This window comes from Camellia sinensis, chromosome 2 (assembly GCF_055761805.1).
Source record: "Camellia sinensis isolate YWXY chromosome 2, ASM5576180v1, whole genome shotgun sequence".
NCBI lineage: Eukaryota > Viridiplantae > Streptophyta > Magnoliopsida > Ericales > Theaceae > Camellia > Camellia sinensis.
The window spans coordinates 219,506,426-219,520,564 of record NC_138962.1 but is presented as its reverse complement, the minus strand read 5'-3'; positions in this window follow the sequence as shown (position 1 = coordinate 219,520,564).

Sequence of the window (14,139 nt, the reverse complement as noted above, 5' to 3'; positions counted from 1 at the left end):
TTAGAGCTAAAAAAAATGCGGAAAGCCTTTTGTGGTGAAGATTTTGAGAATTCAACTAGTTCTAATGATAGTGAGCAGGAATCTAATGGGTCCAACCATGATGACAGCCAACAAATGGACACAGACAATGATGGTTGAACAAAGTTTGCAAGGCCAATGATTTAGCTGACACTGTTACTTTTTTTTGCAAACAGTGTTACTTTTTGTCCCATACTTTTGCGAACAGTGTTACTTTTTGTCCCATACTTTTGCGAACAGTGTTACTTTTTGTCCCATGTATTTTGAAAAAAAAATTGAAACAATGTTAGGATTCATGGATGGCTTATGTGATGGACAACATTTGGATGGTTTATGTCAACAATATTATTTAGTATGATGCTTCGACATTTTTGATAGACATGTCCAATTATATATTTTTTTTTTGGTTCAAATCCAACGATGTATGTATAGCTTGCTGAAATTTATGGATACCAATTGACTACACAGTTGATACATCGATTCCAAAACTTAGTATGATATTTATGCACGGAATGTGATTAACAACTATAATTCCTTAGATTTCTTAGACGTTCTTTCTTTCTAAGTCGTTGAAGGGTACATTAGGTGTTGCTTACTAGCAAGGAAATGCAGGTCCTCTGTTGCTTTTTTGTAGCAAATACTGTCATTGTTCTTGGTGTTTTTGATGGATTGTAAATGTAACAACCAAGATTAATGTGGTACAGTTAAATATCACAAATAGTTTCATCACCCCAATCTTGAGCAACAATATAAATTCCATACAAATTGAAACCCAAAAAATAATATGTTTTTTCAATCGTCCACAAAATACTACCAAACTGGGTTACTTTAGTCATCCATGTTTCTTCAACCATCTAATATGTTCATAATTGTGAATAAGCATAGTGGCAAAAGTACGGTAAGGCGAATCAATCTTTTTCAAACAGCCATGTTTACAATCAAACTTTTTTTTTCCTTGTAACCTTCCGGAGCCTAGAGTACCTGTTACAAAAGAAATTGCATTCAGTAAGTAATCAGCTGAGTTTATGAAGGGCATAAGTTGTTCATGGTTTGGGGACGCACCTCTCTTTGTATTGTTCAAGCCTATTCATAACCTCAATGTAAATACGGTTGGACGAATCGTTCACTAGGTCAACTAGTAGCCTAAACCTTTCCAGTTTATCAAACTAAGGAAACAAAACAAAAAATTTTCCATCAACAATACCATCATATGACATTGTAATTGCAATAGTGTAATTATGTGGTTAACATTGAACAGTCACCTTGTGTACGCCGGTCGGCATAACAACACCTTGCATGTACTTCATGACAAACATACCACAGTCGTACCTTCATGACAACATACATATGAATGTCAAACTTGTGTGTAATGTTAATAAGAAAGCCAAAAATGAATAGCGAATGAAAAAATTTTAGAATACCTATCGGTTTTATGTTGGAGACAAGCGTCTTTCAACCTCTCTAATTCGAACTCCTTCACATTTGCAACATAAAGGTCTCCAAAATATTGTTGCAATAACAAATGCATTGTTTGAACCTATGCATGAATGTTGTAAGATAGATGCAGCTGATTGTTTTTTTTCTTTAAAAAAATAAAATAAAATAATCGACTTACCAATTTCCTTGCCATTAATTCACGACGTTTGTCATTTGTGAGGCTGGGACTCGAGTCAAATATATAAGCCATGCGATGTGCCATATCTATGTTGACACAAAACCAATGTTCTTCATGGTCGTTCACCGGAATATATATCTGAGTGACAATAATAAAAAAAGGGTCATGCAACGTTGCCCAACCAGTTTAGAAAATTTATAAAAAAAAAATAGTGACGACGTTGATACCCTAAAAAACTTAATAAATAATAAAAATATTAGTAAAATGGAGGGGATATTTAAAATAATCCTGTAAAATGGAAGAATGCTTGACACATTACTTCTTGACAGGCATGAAGCTTCCCAGTGTATCGAGACTCCCCAAAATATTCGTCACATAGCTTTGTATGGTCCGCCCCATTGATAATATGTTGCTACAATTGATAATGCACAAGTATACATCAATAAGTATACATGAATAACCAAACATAAACATGACACACTAGACTACTCACCGATACATATGTGGGAAAGTACCACGTCCTATGACACTTATCGGGGAAGAGCCTCCTTTGTGCGTTTGTCAATTGTGCTACAACTAAATTAATAATCTGAAATACATGCATCAAATAATAATTTGAAACCTATATCCTTAAAAATGACTTCACATAGCAATATTGATGCATGAAATGAACACTTACGGAACCACAAATCCATGTTTTTGGTTGTAATGAGCACAAATCGAATCGGGTGGCAAATTCAACCGGCGTGTAAAACAACTCCATGACCACAATATCCTCACTGCATCATGTACAATTGAAGAGTTTCACTTATTGGTGATAGAGAGGAACATACAAACGCAATAAAATTACCTGCTTTCCAAATCCTTATCGAAACAATAAGCCTTAACAATTTGCTCCTCAGCAGATAAAGGACATGGCCTCACAATTTGTGTAGTCGATGACTTGTGAATTTAACCGAACACATAAACAATAAATTGTCATACTTCTTGCAGTGCATTAAAATAAGGGGATTGGAGATCAAGAACAATAATGAAATTAGTAATAACCTCAATGGCAGTAGCAGATGCTTCAAAATTGAGGCCAAGTAGTTTTCCAAGTAAGTTCAAACTCTAAAACAAATTACAACGAACAATAAATAATAAAAAATCCTAAAATATATTTATAGGAATAGCAACATTGTATAACACATATATTATGTACATGACTTACTTGATCAAACTTATCCTCCTTTGTATCGAGAGATGAATCTGATTCATCTAAATGAAGCTTTGTCTTGGTTGGTACTTTCTGAGTGGCTTTCCTTTTCTTACCAGCAATGGCTGTAAAAGGTGAATGTATGTCCACCCGCGCATCCGAATGTTGAGTGCAAGGACCGCCATATGGACCAATGGATGAACTAGATTCATCAATAAGTTGGAGTTTTGGGATTTTCTTTCTTCGATTGTTGTTCAATCTTACCTTGATTTTGTTCTTCGCTTGTTTGGTTTGCTCATGAAGATGGGCATCCAATTGCAAGTTGGATGGTGTGAGCGGGATTCTATTTTCCTCCATGTTCTCTAATGCTACCACAACATTAGGTTTTGGCGGGAGTGTATTGTTCTCATGTTCAACTGTAGGTACAACCGTAGATTCAACCACAACATTAGGTTTTGGCACGAGTATAGGGCTGACATGTTCCACTATAGGTACAACTGTAGATTCTACCACAACTCCAGGTGCAACTATGCCAGGTTCACATTTACAATGGCCGTGCCCCGCTTCCTGTTGTTTTGACATTTGCAGTGGCTCACATTTTTCCATGACCTTTGGAATGGAAGAATTAGTTATTCCACTTTTAACAATAACAACTAGTTCTTCCAAAACACTTTTCATGTCACAAACAGTCGTCTCAATTTTTGAAATCCGAATATCATTCATATTTTTCATTTCCTCACTTTGTACAAATGGTTGCATTGGCTCATCAACAACAAAATTAACATCAACCTATTTATAGACACATCGTAAACAATTTAGTTTTCCATTTCAACATGAAAAATAACAAACAAAAACCAAACATAAAAGAAGGGCTACGCTAAGGATGACCTCCTCATTCTGGTAACCTCCTGATTTTTGGAATAGTTTCAGTGTCGCCTTTATTTCTGCATCACCCCAATAAGCCAAGGAGGGGATTGAACGAGCACGACCAGCATCACAACCACTAGGAGCAACACGATCAAAGTAAAATAACTGCATCAAAAAAATGTATTAATTTAACATGTACTATGTAATGAAAAAGGCATTGAAGTCAAGTATTTCTAACAAAACAATTTGTAATTGGTTAGAAGCATACCATTATAAGAAATAAGCATTCATTTGGTTGTGAGTGACTTTTCGAATTGTACTTGCATAAACCACGAACAAAGAATTGAAGAGTGAACTTTGACCAATTATAATCCTTCATGCCATCCACATTCTGAATGAGGTGAATGAATGATTGTTTAACAACATCCTTTGTGGTTGGGCATAAGAAGGCACCTAACATGTATAGGGCAAATATCCTCATAAATTCCTCTCCAGCTCCCTCTGTTTTGGTCAAATACTCTCTCAAAGCATTCAGTTTGATAGGTCCTTGGACAACTCCAAGTTCTTTAAATAGCTTGGGAAATGCTTGTGATGAATTTTTTAGTTCTATTGTTTTGCCTTCGGCAGGAATGCCCAATAACTTGTGAACGTCTAGTTCAGTAAGGAGGAGTCGGCGCCCATGAACATTCAACGAACAAGTTTTCGGATCAAATTTCTGAACCAACCATTCGCAGAGGTCATGATCAAGCTTTGTACATCTGAGATTCAAGAGCCCTCCTAACCCACTACTAGTAACTGCTTCACGTTGTTCCATGCTCAATCTTCTTATTATTTTAACAATTGATCTCAAGGCAATTCGTGTTTGGAAATGCCACTGACAAAGAATATAGTGGGTATTAGAATAATTTAAGAAAGACACTTTAAATAACTTCATAATAGTGTGTGAATCAATTTCTGTGAGAAATATGAAAATACAAACATGTTATTACAATGTGTGAAATATGTCATAATAAAACAATAAATTGTTGTTCTCTTTGTATTTCACCTTTCTTGGTTTTGTGGGAAGGGGACCTTCGCACTTGGCTTGCTTATCAACAGTCCACATGTCCATCTCTTTGTACTCCTTGTCTTGCTTTTGCCGGGTTCTCCATTCATGTCCTATGTCCTTCTTCATATACATTGCCTCAAAAGTAAATATAAGTGATGCAAGTAGAACATAAAAGACAAAGATAATATAAAATATGTAAACAGTATGTGGTAGGTAGGCAATGTGCAAACCGTGTCGGTAACTGTTATTTGTGCTTCTTGCATGCTTTTGTTTTCATCTTTGCTACAGGTTCAACCAAATGTATAATAAGGGCTAATATTTAAACCGAACATAAAACATGTATTTAAAATCATACATTGAATAGTGTGAAGAAATAATACTTGTAGAAGAAGAAAGCTGGTGTAAATCGTTTGTGTATGCAAGGTTTGTTGCTTCCTTCGCTCATTGTGTATTGTTATATATTATCTACATAAGCAAAGGTGAAATAATCATATGAGACAAAATCAAGTTAGTAAATGCAAGAAAAGTATACACACCAAAAGACAAATAATAATAAACACAACCCCTTCCTTATTTGAGAGATATATACTATGAATACAAGAAAAGCAATGTACTGATTAGTTGTATTTAGTTGACGCAATAATACAAGCACACACTAGTTGTAGCTGATGACTTGATGGGGACTGTTACTACCGTCTCATGTTTTCTCTAATTTCATGTATTGAAGAACATCTAGTCCTTAAAATGTAGCAGACTGATGACTTAATAACAGTAAATCCAAGCACAAGCACACTGAGAGTTAAAATGTTGCACGTCATGTTCTGTGGCACCAAATGCCAAAATTCTATATTCTATTTTCTATTTCATCTCAAAAAGGGAAAGAGAAGGATGAGGAGGAAAGAGAGAGAAAAGAATAGGATTTTAAATTCCATTCTCCAAGTACAACATTTTGGAATGGATCTTCAAAGTGATCTTTTCCATCCCTCTCCATTTTTTAAGGGAAAATTAGTGAAAATCCCATGGCATTAACTTGTTCCCATGACTTCTTTGTTAATCTGTAAAGTCCCATTTTACAAATCGTTTGGAAGCTTAAATAGGTCCCATTTTATAAATTTCTGGAAGTTAGAATCACTTTATTTGTTTGTTAGGTATAACAAATTCATCATGGTACAATTGGACACCCAGAAAAAATAACAAAAAAAGAAAAATTTGTTAAAGATTGGACTATTTACATCATCACATGGCGACCAACGAGGGACGCAGTGGATACCCTTTTTGCCTTGCTGACTTCGGTGAGTTGATTATGGTGAGAGTGGCATTTTGGATCAATGCTCATTTTAAGGGGTGTTCTTATTCAGTCCAGGATCTGCAACTTGCAGCAAATCAGGTCAAATAATGTTTAAAGTACAGGTGGTGTTGCTGCTGGTTCAAGTTGCTGTGGCTAGATGCTGCTGTTGTTCTTCTCTGTTTTGGGCCATTTTGCTGCTGCTAGTTGATACCAATTATATGTAGCTTAGGGGATTGTTGTGGGTACCTTAGGGGACTGCTACGGCTGAGTTGTTTTGAGTCTCGGATGGGTATATTTAGCTTATTTAGGTCCTCTGTTGCGCTCATTTTTTAACTCCAAATCATTCTCTTCCAATTCAAGGATTGTACAAATTAATGACTATCATAAATAAAATTTTAAAAATAACTATTCCAGTGACAATGAGGTCTCAATTTCTGGTTTTGTTGTGCTATAAACTAGTCTCTCCCTTTGTACTTTTTTTTTGGTTTTTGTGGTTTCACTATTTCTTGAGTTGAGAGTTTGTAGTTATACTATGATAGATTTGACAATATGGGGTAACACTATAATCAATGAATATCCTAGCAGAAATTAGGCTTAGTTTGATTCCTCTGTTTTCCCCTGTTTTTTTACTGCACAATCTGAAATTCCTTTCACTTTTCAATGACAAAGAAATTTAAAACTCTAACCTACCTATTATGGAGAAAAGTAAGAAAAGGGATAGTAGAAGATTTTGAAGTTCAGAATTTTCTTATTCGAATGGGTATTGTATATGCAATATGAACAAAAACATGAGTATTTCATCATATATAACTCATCAAAAACAACTAAGTCTCCAAAAAACACAGCAAACCCTGGACTCAAACAATATCAACAATAAAAAAAAAGAACATACCGTAGGTCTCCACAGCATGAAGGTGTTGGCTAATAGTTGTGGTGGCAGCAGCAACAACTCTATTGTGGGATCAAACAGTGGCTGATACAGACAATATCAGACTGGCGGGTTGAGGGAAATTGAGACCAGCAACGTGAGAGAGAAGAATGATATGCCAAAACCCCAAAACATATGTTTCTGTGGGAGTTTTTGGGTGGCCAAATTAAGCATGTTTTGATTTTGTAGGAAGTTTCAATTTGTTTTTTTTGGAAACACGCACAGACTGTGTGGAGTTTTAAGAAGTCTTATATTATTTTTTTGGAAACAAAATATAACTATTTTAATGGAGGTGGAGTGCCTACAGTCCACAATCTGGACTGGACCGTATTGTTTGGACTTTTTGAGGCCCAATTCATCCCGTTTTGATAATCAGAAATAAATAATTTAGGTGTATTTTATTTTTTTAAAAAAAATTAGGTCCCTAAAATGATCATAATCTTTTCAAATTATCGCATTTGTCATTACAAAAAGTGATGATTTAATTTTAAATACACCAAGTTTATACATTTTTTTGGTGACCACCACGGATTGCTCTATCTTTTTGTGTTAATGAAATACACAAAATTAATGGTTTGGATTCAAATTTAGAAACCGTGATGGGCCTCACGGGCCCAAACAGTACCCTCAGATCCAAATTATGGGGGGTTGAGGTAATCAACCTTTTTAAATTTGGTGAGGTCAAATAATTATGCAAATTTATTAATATTTTTTTATTTTCTATTTTCCACGGACTATTTTTTTTACAATTTTTTTTTTATTGAAATTTCACTTTTACAAAATATCATTTTTCTCTCAAACTATAACTCAAATAAAATATTACTCCACCATCAATTACAGTCTATAATAAAATAAAGGGAAAATTGGTCTACGGTCCCTCTCCCACTTTTCGTAATGGAAGAGATCCACGATATTATTTTTTGATGTCTAAGGTCCCTCCCATCTATCACAGAGAAATTCAGCCCCCTTCATTTTCTCTACTCTCACTCATCACCACGATCAAATACGCACACACACAGAGTTCACTGTTCGTGATTGGAAACGCAATCATCATCACTCTGTTTCTAAAATACAGATCGATCATGGAGAGCTGAGATGATCATCGGAACCCGGCCTGCCTTTCCTTCTTCAATGGCGCACTCTAGCAACCTCCCCTGCGACGAAGACGGCATTTGCATGATCTGCAAGAAGAAGTCGGCGGAGGACGAGACCATCACCGAGAGAGTGAGGGAGCTTGTGTGTTGCTGTGTGTGTATCTCTTTTTTTTTTTTTTTTTTTACACCAACAACCAGCAGCACAATCTTGAACCCCGAAAGATGTGAAGAAGAGAGAAGATGCGAACTCTAATGCTGCTTCGTTTTCTTCTTGCTTGGCTCACTCTCGTTTCATCTAGCTCTAGCTCTGGTAATTAAATTCTCAGCTTTCTGCATTGTTTGGTTGTTAGAGTCAAAGGTATATATTATGGAAGGCAACATCTCTGGGTTCAACTCTCTGGGTTGATCCAAAGAATTTCTCTGGTTTCAAGCATGGATCTTTTGGCATGTTTAACATTAAAGAAATTTTCCTTAGGTTCCACACATCCAGTAACATTAACGAAATCTTTTGGCAGAATTGAAGAATTTGTAATTCATAATCATATAACCAGGATGCTGCTAGAAAATTCAATCCAACCCAGACAAATTCTGGGAATTTCCCAGAGAAATTTTCCGGAGAAATCCTTCAGAGAATTTCTCTGTCAATTTCCCAGAGAAATTCTGGGTTCAAACCAGAGAGAATTGAAATTTCTCTGAGTACCAAAGAAATCCAGAGAAAATCCAGTCTGAGGAAACTAGAGAATGAATCTGAATCCAGTGTGAGCTATGAAACTTATGTATAGTTGGTATAGATCTTTGATAATTGCAAGCTCATCACTGCCTGGTAAGCCCATACAACTTTGTTGTCTTCAATTTTTAGTCTTAGTCCATACAACCTCCTCTTCTTCTTCTTGCTCAATTCTCTATCTCTTATACAAATCCACAGAAGTATATAGAAAGCAGCTAGCACACCAATAGAGATACCTTTGACCCCAATCTATGTGCTTGCAGTGCTATACTGGGTATATAACTTACAAATTGATCCAACCAAAATTAGCTAACATGGAGATTACCAAATATACTAAAATGCTTAGAAAGTCAACCCCGATCTTCCTCTTGGTAGAAAATATACATTCTATAATGACGTCTTTAATTTTACATTGTTTACAAAATAACAGAGAATACCTTACCGAAGCAGTTATTGGCAATAGAGAGATTTTCTCTGCTTAAAGATAATAGATCAATCATCGGGGGATAACCCTCAAGCAGACAAGAATCAACTTAAGAGTATAGTTGGCTTATTAAATAGAACTACAAATAGTAGGTTAGTCCCTCTACTTCACTATAAAAGTGGATTTGACCTTAATGTTTGAGGGAGATGCTGATTTTAGTGACTCACATTGGCAGCAAATTGTGTAGAGAAAATTTGTGTAGTTTTGTGTGGTTTTATCAAAGAAGATTATGCTAGAGAAAATTTGTGTGGCTTTGTGTGACTCTATCCAGAGAAAATTGTGTTAGAGAAAATTTGTGTGACTTTGTGTGGCTCTATCCAAAGAAAATTGTGTAGAGAAAATTTGTGTGGTCTTATGTGGCTCTATCTAGAGAAAATTGTATAGAGAAAATTTGTGTTTTTGATCAAACCAGACAAAATTGATCAAAAGACACAAAAAAAAAAAAAAAAAAAAAAAAAAAAAAACAAACAGATATGAAGCTATCTAGAGAAATTTGTGTGGCTCTATCCAGTAACTTCACCAAAAGTCACCAACCAAAAGTCTTTATGTATAAAAGTCCAAAGACCAAACAATTGCAGATATAGACTTTTGGCAGAATTAACATTAACGAAATCTTTTGGCAGAATTGAAGAATTTGTAATTCATAATCATATACCCAGGATGCTGCTAGTAGAGGATCAAACCCACGGCAGATAAATTTGAATTTTCTCTGGAGTCCATGAAAGGCTAAGGAAATTTCTCTGGCAGTGTCCATGAAAGGCTAAGGAGGTCAGAGAAATTCAAAATTTCTCTGGACCAATTTTCTCTGACTTGAATTTTCTCTGACTTGAATTTTCTCTGGACCAATTTTCTCTGGATTGTTGTTGAGGGACCTTAGACATCATGCAAATATTTGATGTCCTTTATACTATAAAATCATAATATCAGGGACCTTAAAAAAAATACCCCTAAAATAAAAGTTGCTCATGTGGCACCCAAAATATCAATTAGTTCTCTGAATAAAATGAAGTTTGGAGGTCTAATTGATATTTTATAGATAGTTTGGACAGTAAAATGAAATTTCAAATGTTATTTCCATGTCAGTAACTTTCATTGGATTACAAACATAACCTAACAGCGGGGGTAAAATTAATCCAAAATTAAATAAACTAAGTGTACAATTAATTTTACTAAAATAATACAGGTTAACTTAATTTTCAGTGATAGTATGAGAGGCAAAATGATATTTTTTTTTTACCTTTATTGAAATTATTAAATCTTCATATTAAATTATGTTAGCATATTTTGTAATAATAAATATTAATTATTATGATATTAATTACATCAACAATTTCTTCACAGATTAAGGCATGGTTTACATTTTGTAAAATGGTAAATTACACCGTCACCTTGCTTACCTATGAATACTTTCTCACTTTGGACTTCAAGCTATTATATTCTTTTCACTTTGGTCCAAATTGTAAGAGATGTTATACTTTTGTGACGGAAAATGCGGCATGGGTAAAGTTGACCTACATTTGTTTTTGAAATGACCAAACTATTATATTCTTTTCAGTTTGGTCCAAATTGTAACACATGTTATACTTTGGTGACGGAAAATGCGGGATGGGTCAAGTTGACCTTCATTTGTACGAAGACCTCCGCTGTAGACCACCTGAACATGCAATCCTCCATCGTACAACACTTCCATTTACCGTTTGCCATGACCTATCTATTTTGAAGTGGGAGAACAAAGTTTTCCAAGTTCTAAGAATGCTTAAGAACATTACCGTGGTCATATCAATAATTAAGATTACTCTATCATAGTCCAAGAGTAATGACTACTTAGAATTCATTGATACCATGAGAATAAGAACCAATGACTTTCTTCTACTGAAATTGAAAATTTGATGATTGGTTAATAAAGTTTATGAATGTTTCGAGTTTGAATTGTTCTTGTGACAACTGACCCGGGATCCTTGACGGGAATGCGAATATTGTATGTGTGTTTTGTCAAAGTGAGGTTAAAACAGTGGAACATATTCTTCTTTCTTGCCCTTTTGTTTGGAGGCTTTGGTCTATCATTGTAAAATGGTGGGGTCTTCAGTGGGTTATTCCTGGTTCCGTCAATGGAGTGCTACAGTGGTGGTCTGGGTGTAGAATGAAAACGTTGGAAAATAAAATTTGGACAGTTATTCCTCTACCCATTCTCTGGTCCATCTGGACACACAGAAATGAGAGTGTGTTCCAGGGCATCCAACCGAATTCGGACGAGTTGTGTGATATTGTGAAGGTGAGAGTAGCAATGTGGATAAAGTCTTCTGAAATGGCTGTGGTGTTCTCTGTTACTGATCTTGTGTATAATATGCAACAAATGCAGTACTGCATCAGGAATGGAGGCTGAATCTGCTACTATCTGTGCTCTGCTGTTAGACTGCAATGTTGTGCTACTGCTGGTCTGGTTTAGCTACTGCTGGTCTGGTTGTGCTACTGCAATGGTGATCTGTGTCAAGTACTGGCTGCAAGTGGGCTGTGTAAGATAGAATCTGGCTGCAACCACTGGGCTGGGCTGGTGGTTTGCTAAGGTGAGCTTGCTGGTAGGCTACAAGTCAAGTCCTGTGTGTCATCTGATCCAATCTGCTGTGGTTCTGCCTGTGGGGTGTTTTGTGTGTTTGAATCTGTTGGTCTGATGGTGGATGGCTGGTGATCTGCTGGGTAGATGATCTGTTACAATGCGAAGGTAGAATCTGGCTGCAAGTTCTGGACTGGGATGCTGGTATGATAAGGTGAGCTTGCTGTTAGGCTGCAAGTTCAGTCCTGTGTGTGATCTGATCCAATCTGCCGGGGAATATGCTGGTATGGTTGTGTTAAGACTGTGGGTGCAATTGGTGCTTTGATGTCTGTTATGCTGCTTGCAGTCATGCTTAGGCTAATCTGCTAGTCTTATGGTGGATGACTGCAAGTTATGGGATTGGGATGCTAGTAGGCTAAGGTGAGCTTGCTGCTAGGCTGTTACTCAAGTCCTGTGTGTGATTGAACCTGTTGGTCTGATGGTGAAGGGCTGGAGGACTGCTGGGTAGAATCTGGCTGCAAGTTTATGGGTTGGGCTGCCAGTTTTGCTAAGGTGAGGTTGCTGCTAGGCTGCCAGTATGGGTAGAATCTGTTACTATTGCTTCTGGCTGAGACCCAGATGAAGCTGGTATGGCCGTGTATTGCTGATCTGCTCTGTCTTGCTGATCAAGGCCACAACTGATCTGTTCTGTCTTGCTGACCTGCTACCAAGGCCACAACTGATCTGTTCTGCTCTGTCCCTGAGTGGAATGATCTGTGTTGTTTGTTTTGTTTCTTTTTTTCTTTTTTGTTTTTTGTTTTGCTCTGCATGTTGGTTACTCACCAACTTCGAGCTCAGTTTCTATTTATTTTTATTTTCAATAAGTATTCCGAGCTCAGATTGTTATTAGCACTTGTGTGGGTTCTCTCATCCACTAAGGTCGTAAAGTTATAGTTTAGTTGAATCTGTAAATATTTCTTTTAAACCAAAAAAGGAAAATTTCTTCATGCACAATCACTTGATATAGATGGGACTACATCTGGTATTAAAGAAAATTGAATCAAGAAGGAAACTTATACCACTCTTGCATATACTGTACAAGAGGTGGCTAGGAGAATATTGAATTTCCATTGCAGCAGAATTGGACTTTGGTGGTACTTTATTATGAACTTCTGGAATCTACTTTCTTTTCTCACTAGTGGTTACTACTCACTCCCCTTTCCATCCCATTTAATATACCAACCCATAGACATGCAAACCTCATTAAATTAGATATTATTTCCTAATTTTACTAAATATTTTTTTTCTTTGCATCTAAGACCACTATAAAGAAGGAAGTGAAATGACCAAGGAAATGTGCAGTTGTAGCTGATTTCTATCGTTGATGGATTAAGTGCATGTTGTATTGTCTACAATCTGCCCTGCTTAAAGGTGCAAATACTTGTAGAAGCTTTTCTTTTTCCTTTTTTTTTAAATACAAAATAATAGCTAATTAATTTGACTGTGTTATATGGCATATAGCATGCATAACTGTCCCCTTGTAATCGTTGATTCTATATTTTCCAGGTGTATTCTTTGACACTTAAGGGGAGTATTATGAACATTTGAGAGAGTTCCACCAACATCTTCCTTCATTGTTGAAACCTGGTGGGATTTACTCATTTTTTAATGGCCTTCGTGGAGGTAATGCCTTTTTTCATGTTGTTTAATGTCAGTTGTTTTTTCTAGTTTTCCTTGATCTTCAACGTGTTTAATCAGTGGACAAGCCAGTACGTTTTACTAATCATATTTCAAGTTTAGATGGTTAGGAAAGTTATGGGAAATTATCTTTGAGAGATATTGTGCTCTCTTATGGCTGTTTTCTAGTGTATGACCTTGTCAGTGTATGCTCTGAAGGTAACTGAAACTTGGTTTCATTATATTCACTTTATTAGATCAAGACCAAAGAATGAGTTTAGCATGTAGTGTTTGTTTGTGTATCAATTCTTGCGCATTCTATATACATGCTCTGAAGTTTTCTAGCTTCTGAGCAGTGGAATCAAATTTAACAAAGTGTGTGCTTTGGTTTGTTTGGATGCAATTCCATGGAAGAATAATGAGTTATAAATTTGACGTATTTCGTTTATTCATTTATTCTTAAACAGAGGATTTATTTACAACTTGACGTACTTCACCACTCATGATTCTGAGCTGTACCACTACAATGTTATCCACTGTTTTTATACAAGATATTGGTGCATGTTTTGGTAAATTTGTCTGATAGATGCTAGATTGTTCGCATAAGCTTCTGGATCGCATTGTAGGCTATATAATATATGATGGTTTGAACTTGCAAGATTAAATTT